This window comes from Canis lupus, chromosome 2 (genome assembly GCF_048164855.1).
Source record: "Canis lupus baileyi chromosome 2, mCanLup2.hap1, whole genome shotgun sequence".
Taxonomy (NCBI): Eukaryota; Metazoa; Chordata; class Mammalia; order Carnivora; family Canidae; genus Canis; species Canis lupus.
Window position 1 is genome coordinate 26828618 of NC_132839.1, and position 24877 is coordinate 26853494.

At 34.9% G+C, this 24877-nt stretch overlaps 1 protein-coding gene and 2 long non-coding RNA genes across 11 annotated transcripts in view; all 3 read left to right on the top strand.

Annotated features, from left to right (window-relative positions):
- The window catches only part of SSBP2 (single stranded DNA binding protein 2), a 302263-nt gene that overhangs the window by 150639 nt on the left and 126747 nt on the right, over positions 1 to 24877 (top strand). The window lies entirely within an intron of this gene.
- Positions 1 to 24877, top strand: part of LOC140614321 (uncharacterized) — a 73698-nt gene that overhangs the window by 31371 nt on the left and 17450 nt on the right. The gene's annotated exons all lie outside the window — the stretch shown is intronic.
- Positions 8142 to 12463, top strand: LOC140614317 (uncharacterized). The gene is made up of 2 exons (XR_012015218.1): positions 8142 to 9967; positions 12254 to 12463. It is a non-coding gene; the product is annotated as an uncharacterized lncRNA (long non-coding RNA).

A 24877-nucleotide genomic window follows, 5' to 3' on the forward strand; every position in this document is an offset into this window, starting at 1 on the left:
ATTGTTTCCTGATTATCTCTATTCTTGGTTCATTCAGTTTCTACGCCTGTCTACTTCAGCCAAGTTTGCTTGCAGATTTTCCTGTGTATATGCATTAAAGCTTTGCTCAAACTCATTGCTTTTAAAAATCCAGCCCTTTCTCAGTCATGTGGCTTTAGAAATGTTTCCCTGATATTTTCTAATGGCCAACTCCTCTCTCTACCTGTTAAACTTAATTCATCCTTTGAACTCCTTTCCTAGACATAATTTTCTTCATAAGGCCTTATTTGATTACCTCAGAGGATATACTTCTATATAGAACTTACCTTTTACTTATGCATATATAGCAATGGTTATGAACAAAAATAAATTTTAATTATTGGCATAATTTATTACCACTCTATAGTCATAAACTTCTGGTACCTAGCACAATGCCTAGTATATAGGCCTGACTGGTTATTCAAGCCTTATTGATGTACTTAATTTGAGTGGAAGACAGTATAGTATCATTACCAAATGCCGCCAGTGTCTTTGGAGTCAGACAGATGGATAGATGCAGGTTTATATCCAGGTTCTACCATTTCTGTGCCATGTGACCATGTAACATAAGCAGTGTGTTAATGAACCTGTCTGGGGCTCACTTCCTCATCTTTAAAGTAAAAAATGAATTTTTATTAAAGTATAGCACACACACACAAGTATAAACATGTATAAATATTTTTAATTCCTTCAGCTTCTAATTTACTTTGTGCTGACAGATTTTTTTCTAAAGATTATTTATATATTTTAGAATGGAGAGCAGATTTATTTCATTAAAGTTGATTGATAGGCCCATTTTCCATTGGGAAATACGCATAGGAGAGTATGACAGCAGAGAGAAGCAGTATCAGAAAAGGTAGCATAACCTTGGGGTCTATCCCTTGCCAAGAAGTGATGGCAAGAAGTTCAATCTAGTTTATTAGTGTTACTGCTTGACTATTGCTTTTTTTTAAGATTTTATTTATTTATTCATGAGAGATACAAAGAGAGAGAGAGAGAGAGAGAGAGAGAGAGGGAGGCAGAGGGAAAAACAGGCTCCATGCAGGGAACTGACATGGGACTCAATCACTGGATCCCTGGTGCTTGACTGCTTCTTTGTATCTTCTTCCTCCTGGCCAGACTGAGTGGATCATGCATGGGAAAAGTACAAGTTGTTTTTTTTCTAAGGTACTATGATTTTAAGTTATTAGAAGTTAATTTTTACCTGACACATTCTAGAGTCTATTCCTTTTTTTTTTTTTAAGATTTATTTATTTATTCGTGAGAAACAGAGAGAGAGAGAGAAAGAAAGAAAGTGAGGCAGAGACATAGGCAGAGGGAGAGAAGCAGGCTCCATGCAGGGAGCCCGATGTGGGACTCTATCCCAGGTCTCCAGGATCATGCCCTGAGCCAAAGGCAGATGCTCAATCGCTGAGCCACCCAGGCATCCCTAGAGTCTGTTCCTTGAGTGTTCTCAGGTAACAGTGCCCTTAATGACCAGAGTTCTTTTTATTTTTAAATTTTAAATTTTATAGGTGCATTTTTAAATATTTAATTAAATGTGGTATGGGATCTCAGATAGTAAGGGTGGCTGTGACTTCTACAGCTCTTTAAGAAATGTTCTGGAAGCTAGCTATCCTTATTTTCCCTGTATGTGTCCATAACACAGCTCTTAATCCTTAGCCAGTTACATATTATTAAAATATCTTCCAATTAATGTCAACTTTTCGCTTTCTTTCCTGGTAAATTTACATCAAAAAGAAGTGCTTAATTTGGGATGCCTGGGTGGCTCAGTGGTTGAGCATTTGTCATTGGCTCAGAGTGTGATCCTGGGGTCCTGGGATCGAGTCCTGCCTTGCACTCCCCGCAAGGGGCCTGCTTCTTCCTCTACCTATGTCTCCGCCTCTTTCTTTGTGTTTCTCATGAATAAATACATAAAATCTTTTTTAAAAGTAAAATAGGGATCCCTGGGTGGCACAGCGGTTTAGCACCTGCCTTTGGCCCAGGGCGTGATCCTGGAGACCTGGGATCGAATCCCACGTTGGGCTTCCAGTGCATGGAGCCTGCTTCTCCCTCTGCCTGTGTCTCTGCCTCTCTCTCTCTCTCTCTTTCTCTCTCTCTCTGTGTGACTATCATAAATAAAATAAAATAAAAATTAAAAAATAAAATAAAAGTAAAATAAATAAATAAATACATTTTAAATTTTAATTTTTTTAGAGAGTGCATGCATGTACCAGCAGAGTGGGGAGGGGCAGAGGGAGAGGAAGAGAGAGAATCTTAAGCAGGCTCTATGCCCAGCGTAGAGCACTAAGCAGGCTTCAGGCCCAAGACCCTGAGATCCTGACTTGATCTGAAATCAACAGGCAGATACTTAACCTACTGAGCCACCCAGGCACCCCTTGCTTTATTTTTTAATAGCAATCAATTGACAATTTACATAGCTGATGACTTAAATAAGTTCCATTTTTATTATGCAGTAGCTCTTCAATATATTAAAAATTCCCCTCAACTTTTAAAAACTGAAGTTATGTCTAGAACCAAATTACAATGATAGGAAGATCATTACTGTTTCGATTTTGAGCTATAAAAATTCTGTATAACTTAAGAAGGCTTTCAAGCTTTTTGGGTAACTAGTTTGACATAATGGATGACTTTTTTTTTTTTTTTTGGATAGCTATTCTCAAACATGTATAAAACATGAAGTTGGTTTGTTTTTTTGTTTTTGTTTTTGTTTTTTCCAAAGTGAGTTGTGTTTTATGTCTGTTTCCACTTGGGTTCCTTGGACATATTTACAACCATTCAGAAGTTAATTTATAAATGTTTATCCAGTTGTGAATCAGTGGGTTTGTGAATAGTCTTACAAAGGCAGATTTTACTTATAATCAAATTTTCATCTGCATTAGAAGGAATATCAATGATGTTTTTAAGTAAGCTGTAGTATCATCACACATTTTTAATTCTGTGAAATAAGGTATCCTCTTGGTTGAATTTGGGTTTGTATTAAATACTTATGTTTAAAGTGTTGTTCTTAAGTTTGTTCATAAGTAATAAATTCCAGATTTTAGAATGAATGGGGAGGTATCCATGTAAAGGAGTGTTAGCCTGCAAAAAGGACCAAACAGAAAAACATTTTTTTAAGATTGAGGTATAATTAACATTTCACATTATTAGTTTTAGGTGTACAGTGTAATGATTTGATATTTGTATATACTGTGTTTTAATCACCACTATGAGTAGTTAACATCTGTCACCATATATAGTTAGAATATCTTTTCTTGTCATGAGAACTTATAAGTTCTACTCTCTTAGCAAATTTCAAATAAGCATCATTCTTTTTTATTGTGGTTTTATTATACCAAAGATATTGTAGATTGGAAAGAGCTTCTGTCAGTTGTAAGTAATATATTTAACTTTGAAAGAAAGTATGCTTTCTAGTGTTCAGAAGAGCTATATGAAGTGATTAATAGCATATTAATAAAATACATGTAAGATAAAATAAAGATAAAATACTTTTAATATTTCATATAACCATTTAGACTCTTGAATTTTAGTTTATGTACTTCAAAAAGAAAAAAAAATGTTAACAGAGATAATGTGAGTAGAGTAGTAGGGTATCTTGTTAGTGTTTTCCTGATCTACAAAACAGTAAGCACTGTCTGAATAGCTACCAAAGAATAGAAGTCTACAAAAAAAAAAAATTAATGATATCTATAGTAAGCAGATGTTTACAAGAAAAGAATGGTCATAGACACAGATTTTTCTCTTTTCTCATTTTTGCTATCAGTATGTTTTATGATTTACTTTCACTTGTATAAGTTACCTTTGTAAATTGGAAGTTTACTTTTGTAATTTACTTTTTTTAATCTTTCCCATTCTTAAATATTCTGCTTTTCTTTTTCCGGTTTTTACATAGCCCCTTTTGCATTCTTTAAATTGCTTATCACACCTTTCTTTTTTTTTTTTTTTTTTTTGAGATTTTACTTATTTACTCATGAGAGACACAGAGAGACACAAACACAGGCAGAGGGAGAAGCAGGCTCCATGCAGGGAGCCTGAAGTGGGACTTGATCCCCAGACTTCAGGGTCACACCCTGGGCTGAAGGCAGGCGCTAAACCGTTGAGCCACCTGGGCTGTCCTATCACACTTTTTAAAAAAAGTTTGTTTATTGATTGATATTTTAGTAATCTTTACACCCTGTGTAGGGCTTGAACTCACAACCACGATATCAAGGGTCCCAGATTCTTTCAAATGAGCCAGCCAGGCATCTCACTTTCTACATCTTTCTTTCTTTCTTTCTTTCTTTCTTTCTTTCTTTCTTTCTTTCTTTCTTTCTTTCTTTCTTTCTTTCTATTTATTTATTTATTTTACTTTCTACACCTTTAGTACTTTTTATCTTTGGCTCTTTCCTTTGTTCTTATTACATCTCCATACCTTTAAAAAAAAATCTCTTGGGCGCCTGGCTGGCTTAGTTTGGAAGATCAAGCCCCAAGATGATCTTAGGGTTGTGATTGGGTGTAGAGACTACTTTAAAAAATCTAGAATCAGGGGATCCCTGGGTGGCTCAGTGGTTTAGCGCCTGCCTTTGGCGCAGGGCGTGATCCTGGAGTCCCGGGATCGAGTCCCACATCGGGCTCCCTGTGTGGAATCTGCTTCTCCCTCTGCCTGTGTCTCTGCCTCTCTCTCTCTCTCTCTGTGTCTTTCATGAATAAATAAAATAAAATCTTTAAAAAAAATCTAGAAACAATTTAAATTCAATCATATAGCATCTCTTTATAAGTAAAATTTATTTTCTAATTAACATAAAGAGCCAGTTGGTTTTTGTAATGCCAAGCACTGAATTTCTTTGGGATGTTGGAATGGCAAGCAAGAACAATGACAAGATTGCTTCACAGAAGGATGTCAGTGTGTGTGGGACTCCTATGGCTCTGTAGTTCAAGCAGCCTTTGATATTTGGAAGTAGTAATGTGTTTTTTTTTTTACCTGTTATTTAGTCTACACAAATGTAATTGCTGAATATGGGAAAATTTGAGTAATTATAAAATTATGACATGCTCTTACTATAGTTTTGAAAAGTTTGTAAGTATACTCTTGGTCTGTCTACGTGGGATTAAATCCCATTTGAATCATTTACAAACTGTCGATTTTGGACATGTTTCTTAAATGCTCTAAGTCTTTTTCTTTGTTAAATGGGGCTGCTAGTATATATCTGATATCTAATAGGTAATTTAACAAAGATGACTGGGCTTATTGTGACTAGCATAGGTAATCCATAGAGTTGTTGAATCATGTTGTACACGTGAAACTAAAGTGATACTGTAGTTTGATTACATTGCAAAAATTTTTTTTAAAAATATGATTGATTCATATAATGTTTTAACACAATCTGGTATATAGTAAGCATTTAATAATGTTAGCTGCTACCTCTGCTATTGCTTTTATAACTAATATCCTACTATTTTTACTAAGTTATTGTATTACATTTGAAAGTTCATCTCAACATGAGGCAAAAGAGGTGGACATAATTTATGTGGGGGCTACTATTAAACTTTTTGGCTCAGTTATGTGGAAATTGTAATTTTTATATGGTAAAATATCAATCAGTTTTATTGGATTTTCAAGACAAATGACTTTCCCCTCCTTCTAATTTTGTTCTTATACTTTTTTTTTCTTTGCAAGCCATTATTGGATATTTTAAGTCTCTTCTCAATTCTTTGTCTGTAACCTAGTCACTGATGGCCACTGTTAGGGTGTAATTTCAGAGCCACATAATGGCATAGGGTTTTCATTATTATTTTGAGGAAATCATATTGTATTTTCTCTCTAAATAATCTGCAACTTTTCAGTAATCTCTGAATGTTGAGAAATTTTTCACTTGAAGGGCATATGACATATCGTCTGATTTGATAACTATTTATCAGTATAAATGTTTTATGTTAAGAAAAGAGTCTCCTCAGGGCCAGTGAGTCAATGAAAATATACAACGTTAAGCAGCGTAAGAAGAGAGCTCAGATTAGTTTAGCATGGTAGTATATCATTGGGAAACCGAACACCTTACTGATTAATGTAGCTCCAATTGGAGAGTGATGTTTCTCCTTGCTCAGCGGAGACAGGCATTTCTCCTGCACAAATGCCAAGAATCAGAGATAGACGCAAGATAGGAGAACTTCCAGACTTACAGCAAAAGCAGAAAAAATTAATACATTTCAAAGTGGATTCATATAAATGGAAAAAAAAGTTTGAGGTGAGGAGTTCTTAAAGTCAGTGTGCATCCAGACATCTAGACGAGAGTGGAACCCATAGTGCACGGCTCAGAAAGGAATCAGATACGGCCAGGTCTAAGACTTTGCCTCTTTGCTTTTCAGTTTAGTGTGTAGAGTTTTGTGATTGGTGACTAAATCACAACTTGGAGATTTGACAATTCTAGAGTTGTTTTGGTTTCTCTTAGTTAATTTTGAGAAGAATTTTTTTAAAACCTCCTTCAGGTGTTCATTAGAAACACATGAATCCAGGTGGACTCAACTATTTAGATTTAATGTAATTTCACTTAGAATTCTGGTTAGTTTCCTGAATTAATTATCCATAGCACATCAAGTTTGTCATCAAATGCCAAACTAAAGGGTAGTAAAGAAGAAATTCAGGGTGCTTTTCCAAAATACAGCTGTCTAGTCAATAAAATGACTGCATTCAGGGAAGTATTTAAGAGAAGTTTATAGTTTAAGCTTTCCTGGCCTGATTTTTAAGAAAACAATGGAATCTCATTTTATAAAAATAGAGAAACAAGAAAAACCCACTTTAATTAAGTTTCAAGAGGATAAGCAAACTTATTAATTAACCATATTAATTAAATGGTTAGCCACATTGTAGCTGACATGTTAATCATAGGTCTTATTTATGATATGCCATATATAATAGTGATACATGTGTTTTTATGTTTACATATAAGCCTTGTATAATCAATGTGCAGAACATATATGTACTTTAATATTAAATGTATCATGACTTTATATTATAAGGGAGTTTAATGGTATTTCAAATTTTTGTAGCTTTTTTATTTGCATTATATTTATTATGTTTATTTTGAAGTTAAGAGGGGGGATAGAAACATATTCCCTAATTATAGCTATAATCCAATTTATGATAATGTACTTTCTAGTTCTGAACTAAGTAAAATTTGTGGTCGGTCAGTGACTGAACTTGAGAGACTCTCCCGACCCCATAAGATAGAAGTTTATTTTTCACTCATGTCTGGGCTGGGTTAAGGGCCCATCAAATATCAGAAAATCAGACTTCTCCTTTCTTGTGCCAGCTTCAACACAGTCTTTATCTAATGGTCAGTTTTACTTGTATTCCAGTCAGCTAGAAAGAGGAAAGAAGGGCTAGGAGAGGGCATACCCTTTTTGTTGAAAGGAATGACCTAGAAGTTGTACATATCAACAATATTCAGATCTTATTGGCCAGAACTTAGCCATATGCCATCTCTAGCTATAGGAGAGGCTGAGAAATGTAGTTTGTGGGTTTTTTTTTTTAAGATTTTATTTATTTGAGAGAGTGAATATGAGAGGGGAGTAGGGGAGAGCAGGGAGCCTGACATGGAACTCAATCCCAGGACCTTGGGATCATGACCTCAGCCCAAGGCAGACACTTAACTAACTGAGGCACCCAGGTGCACATGGGAAATATCGTCTTAAGCTACTGTGAACATGTGTTCAATTGAAAATTTCTATGATTTTGTAAGAGAGGAAGGGATTTGGAGGGAAAACTAGAAATGACTGTTAGAAATATATTGAAGCCAAAAACAATAACTGCTTCTAACTATCTGGAGAGGCCTGGTGTTCATTTAATTTATCTAGGGTTGAGGGTATAATTACATAATAAAACTTTGCTATTAAAAATCAATTTTTTAAAAATTAAAAAAAACTTTAGATAGTATTTGTTAAATTCCTCATTTCTTTGTATTGAGAGGGAGATGAAGAAATGTTAAGTGTCTTGCCAAGGTCAGACATGTGGTTTTTGGTAAATCCCAGAGAAGAATTTCTTTTAGTTAGTTAAAAAGCCCAGACTCTGAAGCCTAGGTTCCAGTCCTAGTCTCTCTTTGTATGTGTGATCTTGTTGCTGAGTTCCTTTATGCTTTATTGTATATATTGATAGAATAGAAATAATAATAATACTTATCAAAAATACTGATTATGGGGATTTAATGAGTTAATAGATATATAGAATAGAGCCTAACATATACTAAGTGCTATGTGTGAGTTATATACTATACTTGTTGATATTCTAGGGAATTAACTTGAAATATTTTACTTGAGTATAAAAGTAGTCCAGAAAAAAGAATGAGTGAGAAGTTTTAAGTTTTAGAGAGCAGCAGAAACTGATAATTATTCTTTAATTACAAATGACCCCAAAAAAGAAAAGAGAAGAGAAGGGAAGGGAAGGGAGAGGAAAAGAGGGGAAGAGGGAAGGAAAGAAAGAAGGAAGAAAGGAAGGGAAAGAGAGAGGAAAGGAAGGAAGGAGGATAGACTTGAAAGAAACCTAACAAGAAGTAAAAGGAAACAGAAACCATGCAACGTGGTATTGGAGAGTCTAAATGCTAATATGAACAAAACTCTCCACTAATGAGTGATATAATGTAAATCTGGGCATCCTTTTTTCTTTTTATGAAGAAGAAAATCTTATTTCCTCTTTTTTTATTTCCATATGGATAATTGAACTAAAGCATCTCTAGTGTCTCAGGTCTAATGTTAAAGGTATGTGGTATGTGCGTTGAAATGCCAAGAATACAAAGAAGTAGAATCCTTGTACAAATTCCCCTTTTACCAATATCTTATCACTATCACTTTTTCTTAAAGATTTATTTTTTTATCTTAGAGAGAATGAGCATGAGCAGGAGGGGCAAAAGGAGAGGGAAAGGGAGAGAGAATCAATAGCAGACTCCCCACTGAGCATGAAGCCTGTCCTGGGGCTGGATTTCACAATCCTGAGATCACACCACCTGAGCCAAAACCGAGAGTCAGGCTCTTAACTGACTGTGCCACCCAGGCACCCCTCTCCTTTCACTTTTATAGAACACTGTCCCAAATCTAGCTATTATATTTTGCCTCAAACTCTACTTTGCCTGGTATTAAACCAGTTTCTTTTGTTGACATCTATATATCTTTTTTCTTTGTACTTTCAAATTTCATATTTAAAGGTTGTTTCTTGCTATTTGCATGTAAGTTGACCCTTGAATAACCCTCTCCCCCACAATTGAAAATCTTCATGTAACTTGATCCTCCAAATACTTGACTACTAATAGTTAAGACTAATAGTCTATCAGTAAGAACCCTTACCAATGACATAAATAGTAAATTAACACAAATTTTGTATTTGTATATATATTCTATTACTACAATAAAGGTAGAGAAAAGGAAATGTTATTAGAAAATCATAAGGAAGCGGAAATACATTTACGTACCTCAGGTACGTGATTAGGTACTGTGAAAAATCTGTATATAAATGGATCCATGCATTTCAAACCTGAGTTGTTCAAAGGTCAACTGTAGTTGTATCATTAAAAAATAGACTTTGATAATTTTTGTTTAAATCTACCATTTTACTATTTTTTATTCATGTTCCCATTTTGTTACTTGTTCTTTTATTGCTTGTTTTATTTCAGTTTGATTATTTTTTCTTACGGCATCTCTACTCCTACCTCCCATCACCACCTTGTTATGTTTAAGTCTTTACCTTTTTGTGTGTGGTTACCCAAAAGTCTATACTATCTACCTAAGATTTATTAAAGTATGATATAACATAGAATTTCTTTTTAAAGATTTTGTTGATTTATTTGAAAGGAGAGACCATGAGAAGGAGGAACAGCAGAGGGAGAAGGAGAAGCAGACTGAGCAGGGAGCCCATCACAGGACTCAGTCTCAGGACCCCAGGATCTGACCTGTGCCAGACAGACAGTTTACCAACTGAGCAACCCAGGTGCCCTCATGAAGTAGTATTGTTACAACTTCCAGGGTTGTGAAAGAATTTTTCACCTTAATACATTTAACAACCCCTCCCCCCAACTCCAATGCTATTGTTGTGTAATTTAATTGTTGTGTATTTAAACTCCAGGAGGCATCATTTATTACAACTGTTTAAACAGAAAACATTTCTTACTGCATCTCTGAGTTTTCTTCTTCTTCTTTTTAAAGACTTTATTTGACAGTGAGAGAGAGAGAGCCCTGAGAGAGCACAGCAGGGGGAACAGTAGGCAGAGGGAGAGGAAGAAGCAGGCTCCCCACTGAGCAGGGTGCCTGATGCTGGGCTCCATCCCAGGATCTTGAGATCATGACCTGAGCCGAAGACAGATGCTAAACTAACTGACCCCCAGGCGCCCCTCTGAGTTTTCTTCTTAAAGCGTTTTCTCTCTGCTAAAGAATACACTACTTAATATATCATACTTTTTGTGGATCTACTGGTGATATATTTTGAGTTTTTGTTTATTTAAAAATGTCTATTTCACCTTTTCTTTTGAAGAGAATTCTTGCTAGGTGTAGGTTTCTAGGTTGACAGTTTTCTTTCATTGTGTTAGAGATACCATTGTAGAATAGTCTGGCTTTCATTGTTTCTCTTGAGATTTCTGCAGTCAGTATATTTGTACCTTGTTTTGTTTTATTTCTAGCTGCTTTTAAGATTTTTTGCTTTTGTTTTCCGCAGTTTTTACTATTACGTGCTTGGGTACGGTTTTGTTTGTATTTACCCTGTTTGGAGTTTATTTATTTTTTTTAAATACCCACATTTTCTTTTCTTTGTTTGTTTGTTTGTTTGAAGATTTTATTTATCTAGATCACAGGCCCCTGGGGATCATGACCTGAGCCGAAAGCAGACACTTAACTGACTGAGCCACCCAGGTGCCCCTGTAGTGTTTTTTAAATCTAAGATTTAATGTCTTTACTCAGTTTTGGAATTTTTTCAGCAACTGTATTGCTTTTGCGTCTATTTTTTTAATCCTATCATTCTGAGGCTCCAGATTCCTGTATGCTGGATATTTTATCATATCCTATATATCACTTTTACTCTTTTCTCTCTTCCATATTTTTTAGTTTGGATATTTTCTTCTCACCTCGCTTATGGTTCACTAATTTTTTTTCAGTTGCGCATGGTTTGCTTTTAAGTCCATCCACTACATTCTTAATTTCAGTGATTGTATTTTTTAGTTCTGGAATTTCTGCTGAGATATTTTTATTTCTCCTTTTTGCTGACATTCTCAATATTGTTTTTTAGTTTATTGGTAGTATTAAACAAAATAGTTTTTAAGCTCACCTAGGAAATCCTGTTCTCTGAATTCTCTGAGTTGATCAGATTTCTGTTTGTTTTTCTTGGCCTCCGGATACTTGGTGTTATTGTCTTCTCATGTACCTGGATATTTTTTATTGTGTCCCATATGCTGTATATGAAAAATAATAGAGATAACTTGAGAATCTCAGTGATATTCCAAAAAAAGATTAATTTTTGCTTGTTTCAGGCAGCAAGTCTAGGAGCACTAGCAGCCAGATCATTGTAAACCAAGTAATAGAGTGAAATGATTTCAAATGGCTTTATCTCTTGTGAGTGATGGTATATATCTAGATTTATACTTGCTATAAGGGCATAACCTTTGAAGTCCCAACCCATATCAAACTTTGAATTCTCCTTGGTAGGCTCTGAACGTTAATTTTCATGCCCCAGCACTATACATTTATTAAGAACTCTGCTCTTCTTTTCAGCCTCTCAACCATGCTTTTGACATTGACAAAAGCCTTGAGAACAAAATTGCCCTCAAGTGCCTCTCTGTGTTGACTTCCTTTCCTAATCATGACGTGTTTACTACCTCAGTAGCCTCTGGCGCCTTAAAAATATATTTTTTATATACCCTATCTGACTCTTTAAGGCATACTTTTGGTAAGATTGGTCTTACCAAAGACAACAAACTAGGTGAGAATACCTAGTTTGTTAATCTGGAAGTGCAACTCTCTGAAGAATGTGTTTTAATAATGATGATGAATGTGATAATGATAGCTAGTACCTTCCTGAGCACTTCTGTGCTAGGTATAGTTTTCATGCTTTATTTCATTTAACCTTTATAGTACTTACTATAAAACAAGTACTATTATTATTCTCATTATTACGTATGAAGAAACTGAAATTTAAAGAGGAAAAGTGCATAATTTTGGCAAAATGGTTTTGAACCTAAGGCTGTCTAACTCTAGATACCACAAACTGAACCAGTGCTTTATATTACAGATTACAAATGGCAACTAACTGGGATGCCTGGGTGGCGCAGTTGCTGTACGTCTCCCTTTGACCCAGGTTGTGATCCCAGGTTCCTGGGATCAAGTCTTGCATCGGGCTCCTTGCAAAGAGCCTGCTTCTCCCTCTGCCTATGTCTCTGCCTCTCTCTGTCTTTCATGAATAAATAAATAAAACAAAATAAACAAATGCTAACTAACTAAATCCATGGTAATTGTGAGTCTATGTTTTATAATTTCAGGCATATCTGTGTTTATGATTAGGGATTCTAGTCTTTTAATTTTATTATTGAGTTTTATGAAACTTTAAGCCATTCAGTATATACCTTGCTTTACATTCACACAGTGGTTCTGTCTCAGTTCACAGATCCCTTAGTATCTTGGTTATATCTTCATGGAGCCCGTTTGGAAAACAAACAAAACTGTAACAGTCCTGTTTATTTAGTTAGGTCCAAGCAACTAAATAATTGTCTATGATCTAAATCCATTTCTATTAAAGAAATAGACAGAAATTGAAAGAAAAGATTAATTTCTTTAAAATAATCATAATGACTTCTGGAATCTGAGCACCTGTTAGGCACTGTATAACTTTTCAAATCTTGGAATCAGATTGCACAACACCACCCTCGTTTCCTATTTCACATTGATTTTCTAATGTCGGAACTGGGAACTAGCTTAAGCTACTAGCTCACACTATACAACATATGTTGAATACTCCTGTGTTTCCCTCAAAAGTTTAAGATATTCCAAGGTACAAGTTTGTGGGATATGGCATTGGAACATTTATGTTTAGATACTGTAAGTCTGAAAAAGCCCTTTAACCCTCAGATTTTGGATTCTATCAGGGAGTATTTTTTTATCTTATAGATCAGATTCCAAGCATTACAAGTATTGATAAAATGCTCAATCTAATAGAGATTTACCTTTACCCTTGGGTAATTAAATATTAAAACATTTAAAAGAATACTTTTGAAAAGAATCTTTTGATAACCTTAATAATGGCCTCTGGTACATTTGTTTACATCTGTCTGGGAATGGTGAACCAAGGAGTTTCTTTGGCTATTCAGAGCGGCCAATTGTATGTATGCCAGGTGGATGCCCATGAAGTACAGAATTGTTTTTTGTTTTTTTTTTAAATCTTTTTAAAATGTTTTATTTATTTATTCGTGAGAACAGAGAGAGAGAGAGAGGCAGAGACACAGGCAGGGGGAGAAGCAGGCTCCATGCAGGGAGCCTGATGTGGGATTTGATCCCGTGTCTCCAGGATCAGGCCCTGGGCTGAAGGCGGCGCTAAACCGCTGAGCCACCCGGGGCTGCCCAAAGTACAGAATAGTACTTTAAGAATCCTTTTTAAAATAATTAAATAATGACCTTTTATGGCACCATGATTTGTGAGGAGTGGGAAGAAAAGGTTATCATTATGGTTGTTTGTCTCATTCCCTCTTTTGGGGACATAGATTTAGGCTACCAAGTCGTAGATGTGACAGGGATGATAGCAGTGTATATGTTGCATTCATATACTGAAAAGCAATTATGTGACACAGTCTGTGAGGATGGCATTGTCTTGTTAGTTGGTGTTTTATATTTACTAGAGATGAGACAAATTAAAAGAGGAAAATTGCAGAAGTCCAATTTCCATATATGGTTGTGGTCTTGGACAAGTCACTTTACCTCTATAAAATGAAGGTATTGCTATATACCTCTTATATGAGCTCTGAAGTTCCTTTCAGCTTCAAAATACATTGATCTTATGGTTCACCTGAAACTTTTCTATATTCTTTAGTACGATAGGCTATTCCTTTTACCGCTAAAACTTATTTGTAAATTTGTAAGTCTAATGTAAGTAAGCTACCTTCTAAATGACCATATAAATCTTTCCCCTAGATTTATCCATGGAGTCATAATGTTTACTGACATGCCTTCCTGTGATGTGGTTTTTAATTGGAAAGCACATCTTAGAAGAGAATTATAGTCTCCAAATGGGATAATTCCTGTGGCTTAAAAGTTGCCACAAAGGAATTCACTGACATTAGAAACCAGAACAGATTTACTTCTCAATACTTGTCCCTGAGGCTCTAAAATGTTACTATAAACTCTAAACATGTCTATAGTTATCCAAACTTATTTTTAGGTTAATTGGTTGTTCAAATTTTCCTGAAAAAAACCATTAATTAATATCCTTTAGAAAGTAGATGTATACTGTGCCATCAAAATGATGTGAGAAAGAGAATACCTTTTTCTTAAAATGTCTCATGTGATACTCTGTGCAGAGATTTGCAGTTGATTTTCCCAAATTGAGATTTGCTATTTCTTTTTTTTTTTAATTCTTTTTAATTTATTTATGATAGTCACAGAGAAGGAGAGAGAGAGAGAGAGGCAGAGACATAGGCAGAGGGAGAAGCAGGCTCCATGCACCGGGAGCCCGACGTGGGATTTGATCCCAGGTCTCCAGGATTGCGCCCTGGGCCAAAGGCAGGCGCCAAACCGCTGCGCCACCCAGGGATCCCGAGATTTGCTATTTCTTGAAAGTTTTTTAAAATTGAAAACATTTCATAGCTTTTTTTTATTATGCAACTAATCAATTGTATTGCGGTGGGAGAGTTATAAAGCACAAAAAAAGTATAAAAGTTTACTTTAAATAAGATGAATTTCCATATTATTTAAAAACGAAGTTCACATTTTTTTCCCAAAGGCATTTTTCATTGGTAGTATCATTAAAATTTAAGTCCTTTTTAGTTTGTTAGAGCTCTAATAGGAAAAGACAGCAAAGAAAATAGGAAATACTCTACCTACAGAACTTCCTGATAGATAATATTATTGAATATCTTAGTTTATTTTATTTACCCATTAGAATCTTTATTCTAATAACTAAAAAAGAAACGGACTCTTTCATATACCTAATTGAATTGATGTATTTGACTTTTTAAAAGATATACCAACATTAGCAAGATATAAATACAACCAAGTTTATATTTAAGTTAAAAAAATGAAATGTACACCTCTAGAGACCTGAATAGATAACCGCTAGTTAGGAAAAATATAACAGTTTTCAGTCATTATACATTAAATACAATGTAATAGTTCAATATTGTGAGGTTTAGACCTACACCAACTTATTTTCTTTTGATTTCCTCCTGGACATGACCTTTTAAGGAGGAGACTAGCCCAGATGCTATTAGAGGGTTACAAAATGGGTTTTTGCTCCCTACACTTCTGTCCCAAAGCCTCACTAAAGCCATCCCTCACCAAAAAAAGAAATAAAAAAATAAATAAAATCAACCAAATTTGATTAAAACCCATAAGGCAATACCAAGTAAATGCTATCATCTATCTTTGGCATAATTGGACAACTATTAGGGAGACAAATATAGTGTTACACAAAAGCTAAGTAGAAATTGGCATATTTGCTCTGTAAAAGAAACTTCAAGATGAGTCCCCTAGCCTGCCCTATATAGGAACTCTGGAGTAGCCACTGTGTAGAAATATGTCCTAGAATGATGAATTTAAGGAACTGAACTTATTTGCAATGAAGAAGAGGAGAAAAATGGGTATGATAGTTGTCTCTAAAAATCCTTTAGGGCTATCGTTACAAGAGCAATAATTGCAAAGGACAGAAGTTTCAGGGTGGTACAATTTAGCTTATAACATAGTACTACTTAATGGTCGTGTCTGTCCATGGACTTGGATATGTACAAATATGATGGATTTCATTAGGAGGAATTGGAAAGGCAATATCCTAAGATTAATTCTGACTAAGATTCTGAGACTTTCCTCCAGTTATCTACATTGAGATGCTTTAATGATGGGCAATGTAATACTTTCGAAAGATTTTCTGTATTTTGCTGTACAATTCTAGGCTCTTCTGCTTCCTTAGTCAGATGCACTTGTGCAAGGAACAGCATACATACCGTGTACAACCGCACACAGCATATGTATTTGGTGGTCAAAGTGGAAACATAGATCATTTTTCTGTAAACTGATTGCTGGTGTAATGTGATCTCATTAATGTCACTGACTGTTCCTCTTATTGTTGGAGTAGTTTTAAAAAATAACTAAAAATATCATTACTCAAAGACTTGTTTCCTCTGAATGAAGTAAAGTTTGTTTTAATGAAAGCTCTAAAATCTGCCTGACTTCATATAACTGGAAGATTTAGTTTTAAGGAGTCCTCGTTTGGGGATACCTGGGTGGCTCAGCGGTTGAGCGTCTGCCTTCAGCTCAGCATGTAGTCCCGGGTCTGGGGATCGAGCCCACATTGGGCTGCCTACGAGGAAGCCTGCTTCCCCTCTGTCTATGTCTCTGTCTCTCTGTCTGTATTTCTCACGAATAAATAAATAAAATCTAAAACAAAAATTAATAAAGAGTCCTCGTATTAATTCATGTTACTAATCAATCAAAAAAATATTAACTGAGCTACTTTGTGCTTCTTTTAAATTGAATTTATTTATTTATTTATTGTCAAAGAAGAGAGGGAATCTTAAGCAGGCTCCATGCCAAGCACAGAGCTAACATGGGGCTTAATCTCAAAACCCTGAGATCATGACTGGGGCCTAACTGAAGAGTCTGATGCTTAACCGACTGAGACACCCAGGGGCCCCAGGCTATACTATGTTCAATTATAAATATTTCTTATATGAATTATAGCATTATATTAGGGGTAGCTGTAGAGACTTTTCTTTCCTTCATACATGATGTAGAGTATGTGTATATGAATATATGTGTATATGTTTAAATTTATATTTAAATCTACATCTTCATTAAGGTAAAATTGATATACAAAAAACTTCACATATTTAATATACACAGTTTGATGACTTTGGACATATGCATACACCTGCAGTCACCACAGTTAAGGTAATAAGCATATACATTATCTTCATAAGTTTCTTTGTGTCCCTTTGTTGGTAAGAAAACTTAGCATGAGATCTGCTTACTCTCTTAACAAATTGTTATATGTACAACGCTGTGTCAGTAATGATAGGCATTATATTATACAACAGATTTCTAGAATTTATTCATCTTGTGTGTTGATTACTTTGTAGAACAACTCCCCATTTCCTCCTTTCTTCATCACCTAGCAACCACCATTCTGTTTTCTACTTCTATACATTTGACTCTCTTTCAGCTAACTCGTGTAAGTGGAATTGTGCATTATCTGTCATTCTGTGACTGACTTATTTCATTTCGCATAATTTCCTCCAGCCCTATCAAATTTCAATTGTACATATCTCCCACATTGTTTTTATCTCTTCATCTGTCATTAGACATGTGTGTTGTTTCCATATCGTCGCTGTTTTGAATAAGGCTGCAATGAACATGGGAGTGCAGATATTTCATATCCTGATTACAATTTTTTGAATGTATACCCAGAAGTGGTATTGCTATGTCACATATTAGTTTTAGTTTTAATGTTTTGAGAAATAACCATACTGTTTACCATAGCAGCTGCTCCATTTTTTATTCTCACTAATAGTGTAAAAGGGTTCCCATTTCTCCACAACATTGCCAACTTATCTTTTGAAATATATATGTATATATATTGAAATTTATATATATATATTTTGATGATAGCCATCCTGACAGGTGTAAAGTGATAATCTCATTGTAGGTTTGATGTGCATTTTCCTGATTATGAACACCTTTTCATGTACCCATTAACCATGTCTTTGGAGAAATGTTTATTCAAGTCCTTTACACATTTTTTAATTGGCTTATTTGGGACTTTTTGTTACTGAGTTGTAGAAGTTGTATATTTTAGAAGTTTAACCCCTTATGAGATGTATGGCTTGCAAATACTTCTATGCCATAGGTTGGCTTGTCACTCAATTGATTCCTGAGCAGAAGCTTTTTAGTTTGTGGTCCCATTTGTCTACCTTTGCTTTTGTTGCCTGAACTTTTGATGTCATATCCAGAAATAGTTGTCAAGAATCATGTCATGGGGCAGCCAGGTGGCTCAGCAGTTTAGCGCCGCGTTCAGCCCAGGGTGTGATCCCGGAGACCTGGGATCGAGTCCCACGGCAGGCTCCCTGCAGGGAGCCTGTTTCTCCCTCTGCCTGTGTCTCTGCCTCTCTCTCTCAGTGTCTCTCATGAATAAATAAATAAAATCTTAAAAAAAAAAAAAGAATCCTGTCATGAACCTTTTCACTGTTTTCTCCTGGGAGTTTTACAGTTTCAGTTCTTACGTATAAGTCTTTAATCCATTTTGAGTTGATTTTTGTGTGTATGGTGTAAGATGAAGGTCTAATTTCATTCTTTTGCATGTAGATATTCAGTTTTCCCAGTATAGTTGTTGAGGAGACACTTCTTTCCTCATGGTGTATTCTTGGCACCCTTGTTGAAGATTAGTTGACTGCTTACAGATGAGTTTATTTCTGCGCTATCTGTTCTGTTTCATTGGTCTATATGTCTGTTCTTATGTTAGTAAAATACTGTTTTAACTACTCTAGTTTTATAATATATTTTGAAGTTAGGATGTGTGATGCCTCCAGCTTTGCTATTTTTTCCTCCAGATTGCTTTGTTTATTTGGATTTTGTTTTGTGTATTTTCATATGTATTTTAGGATTGTATTTCTATTTCCGTAAGAAATGCCATTGGAATTTTTTTTTTAAGATTTTATTTATTCATGAGAGACACAGAGAGAGAGAGAGAGGCAGAGACAGAGGCAGAGGGAGAAGCAGGCCCCAAGCAGGGAGCCCGACGTGGGACTCGATCCCAGGCCTCTAGGCTCATGACCTGGACTGAAGGCGGCGCTAAACTGCTGAGCCACCCAGGCTGCCATGCCATTGGAATTTTGATGGGAAAAGCATTGAATCTGTAGATAACTGGGTTTTTATGGACATTTTAACAATTTTAAGTCTTTGGGATATCTTCCAATTTATTTGCATCTTCTTTAATTTCTTTCATCAATATATTATAGTTTATTTTTTTGATATGTTATAGTTTAAATGTATGTCTGTCACTTAATTGGTTAAGTTTATTTCTAACTATTTTATTGTTTATTTTTTATTGTTTATTTTTATTGTTTATTGTTTTTATTGTTTATATTTTATTGTTTCTGACCTTGAAGGAAAAGCTTTAAGTTTTTCACCATTGAGTATGATGTGAGCTGTGAGCTTGTCATATATTGCATTTATTATATTGAGGTACATTCCTTCTTTACCTCATTTGTTAAACATGTTTTTATCATGAAAGATTATTGAATTTTGTTAATTGCTTTTCTGTATCTACTAGGATGATCATGTGATTTTCTTTTCTTCATTCTGTTAATGTAGTATATCACACTTATTGATTGCCATCTGTGGAACCATCCTTATATCCATACAATAATCCCATTTGATCATGGCCTATGATTCTTTTAGTGCACTGTTAAATTTCGCTTGCTGGTATTTTGCTGAGAATTTTTGCATCTAAGTTTATCAGGAATATTGGCCTATGGTTTTCTTTTCTTTTGGTGTGGCATTGGTAGCAGGGTAATGCTGGCCTTATAAAAAGTTTAGAAGTGTTCCATTCTCTTAAATTTTTTGGAAAAACATGAGAAAGATTAGTATAAATTCTTCTTTAAATGTTTGGTAGAATTCACCAGTGAAGCCATCTGGTTCTGAGGTTTACTTTGTTGAGAGAATTTTAATTACTGAGATTTAAACTCCTTACCAGACCTACTGATATGTTCAGATTTTCTATATCTCCATAATTTAGTCTTGGGAAATTATATGTTTCTTGGAGTTTCTTCTAGATTACCCAATTTATTTGCATATAATTATTAATAGTAGTCCTTACAATCCTTTTATTTCTATGGCATCTGTAGTAATGTCTCCTCTTTCATTTCTGATTTTATTCATCTGAGTCTTCTCTCTTTTTTTTCTTAGTCTACGTAAAGGTTTGTCAATTTTGTTTATCTTTTCAAAAAATCAACTCATAATTTTGTTGCTTTTTAAAATTGTCTTTATAATCTCCATTTCATTTATTTCTGCTCTAATCTTTATTACTTCCTTTCTTTTGCTAATTTGGGCTTGGTTCTTTTTTTTTCCTTTTTCCATTTCCTTGAAATGTGATATTGTTTGAGATTTTTTTTTCTTAATGTAGATGTTTATTGCTATAGAAGTCTCTCTTAAAACTGCTTTTGCTGTATCCCATACGTTTTTATATGTTTTACTTTCTTTATTTGTCTCAAGATATTTCTTGATTTCTCTTTGAATTCTTTGGTTGAATTGCTTAATTTTATATATTTGTTAGTTTTCCAGTTTTCCTTCTGTTGTTGATACTAGTTTCATAACATTATGGATGGAAATAATAGTTAATATGATTTCAGTCATAAAATTTGTTAATACTTGTTTTCTGGCCCAGCATATTGATCTGTCCTAGAGAATGTTCCCTGTGTACTTGAGAAAAATGTGTATTCCAATGTTGTTGGATAGATTATTCTGTATACGTTTGTTAGGTCTCTTTAATTTAGAGTGTTATTCATGTCTGCTGTTTCCTTATTAATTCTCTGTCTGAATTATCTATCTATTGATGAAAGTGGTATGTTGAAGTCCTTTTCTATTAATGTATTGCTGTCTATTTCTCTTTTCACTTTTATTAATATTTGCTTTATATATTTTTGCTCCAATATTCAGTGCATATATTTACAATGTTGTATTCTGTAGATGAATTGACCTACTTATACAATGACCTGTTTATACAATTTATACTTTTTTGTTTCTTTTTTAATTGAAGTATAATTTACATATAGTATCCTGTTAGTTTCAGGTATATATCATAGTGATTCAGTATTGTATACATCCCAAGTGATTCCCACAGTAAGTCTAGTTACCAAAGTTATTACAGTATTATTGGCTTAATTCCCAATGCTGTACTTACATCCTCATGACATATATTTTTTACCTGGAGGTTAATATGTTTTAATCTTTTTCACCTATTTTGTCTATCCCCTCAGTCCCTCCCCTCTCTAGTAACCAGTGGTTAGTTGCCTGTATCTATGAGTCTGTTTCTGTTTTGTGTTTGGTTTGTTCATTTGGTTTTTTTGTTGTTTGTTTTTTAGATTTCATATAAAAGTGAAATCATATGATATTTGCCTTTTTCTCACTTATTTCATTTAACATAATACCCACTAGGTCTACCCAGATTGTCACAAATGGTTAAGATTTCATTATTTTTATGGCTGAGTAATATTCCAGTGTTTGTGTGTGTACACATGTATGTAGTATATCATCTTTATTTATTCATCTGTTAATGGATATAGGTTGCTTCCATATCTTGGCCATTATAAATCATGCTGCAATGAACATAGGGGTTTATATAACTCTTTGACTTGGTGTTCTCATTTTTTTCAAGTAAGTACCTAGAAGTGGAATTGTTGGATTGTATGGTAGTTTTTTTGTTTGTTTGTTTGTTTTTAATTTTTTGAGGAACCTTCATACTGTTATCCATAGCGGCTGCATCAGTTTACATTCATACCAACAATTTATGAGAATTCCCTTTTCTCTACATTCTTGCCAACTTTATTTCTGATCTTTTTGATTCTAGCCAAACTGACCAGTGTGAGATGGTATCTTATTGTGGTTTTGATTTACATTTCTCAGATGATTAGTGATGTTGAGTATCTTTTCCTGTTTCCTTGGCCATCTGTATGTCTGCTTTGAAAAAAATGCCAATTCAAGTCCTCTAACCATTTTTTTAATTGGCTTCTTTTTTTTTCTTTTTTTATAATACGTTTGTAAGTTCTTTGTATATTTTGAATGTTAACACCTCTTTGGATATAAGACTAGCAAATATCTTCTCTCATTCAATGGGTTACTTTTTCATTTTGCTGATGATTTCCTTATGTGTGGAGAAGATTTTTAGTTTGATGTAATCCATTTGCTTATTTTAGCTCCATCTTTATTTCTTGTGATCAATTTTGACTGAAAGTTTGTCTAAATATTACCAAACATGCTCTATTTTGGCTATAATTAGCAGAGTATCTTTTACCATCCCTCTTTGTTTTCACTGTGTGTAGTTAAGTCTATTTGTATTTTAAAGTCTAAGTGAGTCTCTTATAGATAGGAAATTGTTTGATCCTACTCGTTTAATCTGTTATTCCACATTCTATCTTTCTATTAGAACTTGTAATCCCTTACATTTAAAATAATTACTCATAAAAAGTTACTATTGCCATTGTTTTCTAGCCATTCCGCCATTCTTTTATTCCCGTCTTCCTCTCTTGCTGTCTTCCTTTGTAATCTGTTGATTTTTTGTATTGGTGTCCTTTGATTCCTTTCTCTATCTTTTGTGTGTCTGTAAGAGGTTTCTTTGTGGATTTTTCAGTTCAGTTATTCTATATTTTAGCTCCAGCATTTGTTTGGTTCTCTTTTATATTATCTGGTTTTGCTTTTTTTTTTTTTTTCAATGTTTCATTTTCTCAATTTTGTTGTCTGTTTTCTTGTAGCTCACTGAGCTTTAAGGTGATTATCTTTTGGTCAGGCAATTCATAGATCGCTATTTCTTTAGGGTTTGTTATTCGAGATTTATTTTGTTCCTTTAGTAATACTGTATTTCCCTTATTCTTTGTGTTCTTTATAAGCTTTACATTGGCATCCCCACATTTGAAGAAACAGCACTTCTTTCAGTCTTTATGGAATGGCTTTGCCTAGGAAAGATCTTCACCATCAGTGTAACTAGAAATTCAGTGTAACCTTTTTTCTTTTTTTACAGTTTATTTATTTATTTTTGAGAGAAGATATGAGTGTGAGTGGGGGCAAGGGCAGAGAGAGGGGAAGAGGGAGAGAATCAGAATCCTACTGAGCTTGGAGCCTGACATGGGGCTCAGTCCCATGACCCTGAGATTATGGCCTGAGCCAAAATCAAGAGTCAGACTATTCAACTAACTGAGCCACCCAGGTGCCCCTCTCCAACTTTTTTATGAATGTGTACATTCTACTCTACTTCCTCTTTCCAGGAGAATTCTTGGTATTGTATGCTTTCTTTCAATCCCACAGAGCCATTATTGGTACAGAGAGCTACCTGCCCCGTTGCCCTAGGGCAGTACATGAAGATACTAGGATGTTAGATGCAAATTCCATCTCTCAATCCTCTCCTTCCCTGAAGAAGTTTTAGGATTGTGTACCTTCTGAATCTCACAGAGTCAATTCAGCCACTGAGATCTACTCTGGATTTCTCCCATTCACTGAGACCGCCCCCCCGCCCCCCCCCCCACTTCCCCCACTGGCTACTGAGATCTTTGCCTGCTGTTGTGGTCCATACCAGTTGCTGAGGCATGCGCTACCTGCTGCCACCCATGCCAACCACTGGAGGCCTCAGTCTATTGAGAGCCACCTATCCCTCTGTCTTGTTCTTAGCTGCCCTGAGGCATTCTGACTATGCTGGATCTCTCAGTACTTTCTGAATGAGGCGAGATAGGAACAGTTCTCTTGGGAGTGCCTGAAGGGCTGATGATGTTGTATTCAACCTTGGCTTTCTCTTTCCCAGCAAGAGAAATAGTATGTTGAAGGGATTTTTTTTCAGCATTGACCTATGCTGACATGGGGAAAGGGACACGCAGGTAAAGTAAAACTGCTATTTTTACCCATTTCAATGCAGTTGTTTTGGTTTTGTACTATTCTAGGATGCTGCATCCTATGAACTGGATTCTGGGGTTCTCATAAAAGTATTCCAGCCTCTATATGGTTGTTAAATCAGTGTTTCCATGTGAGGAGGAGGACTGGGATTTCCTATACCTCCATCTTGGTAATATCACACTATATTATTTTTTAACTGTTGGAAATTTATGAAAACTATAAACTTAAGTACCTAGCCTCTGAAGGACTTTACCCCATTCATTCCTCTGTTGTGAGACAAGTAGTGTATCATTTAAATAGAGGGATTTATTGTTAATTTTTTACCTGTTTATGAAATGTCTTTATTTAAAAAAAATCAAAGCTTCAAACATTTTTAAGTCATTCTAGTTTTATCTTAAAGTAAGATTTGAGGCTAGCTGGAATCAACAGTGACATAATTGAAATTATATATGAACATTCAGACTTTAGGTTTTCCTAAACCACTTTACCCTGCCATGATTATTACCATAACGGGCTTTAATTTCGTGTCACTTTGAATTTAGGCCATGATGTCAATCTATGCTAAAAGAAATTCTCCAGTGACTAGAACTATTCAGTAAGAGCTGTTGCTCTACCTGTGAGAAGATTCTTTAAAACTTGCCAGCAAAAGAACAGTTTGATACGCCTTTTAAATTATTACTGTATATTGGGGTGCCTGGGTGGCTCAGTCAGTTAAGCATCTGCCTTTAGCTCATGTCATGATCCTGGGGTTCTGGGATCGAGTCCCACATTGGGCTCCCTGCTTAATGGGGAGCCTGCTTCTCCCTCTCCTTCTGCCTTTCTCCACTTCCTCCAACCATGTTCTCTCTTTTTCTCTTTCAAATATAAATAAAATATTTTTAAAAAAATTATTACCGTATCTGTTGTTGTTTATGTATGTAGAGGTTGACTTTAGTTATGGATTTTCTTTCTTTCTTTTATTTTTTTAAGAATACCAGTTATTTAATTTTTTGGAGCAAAGTAGATTTGGTACGACTGTATCAATAGTGGAGGCTCTCAGTATTGGGAGAACAATCAGATGTTT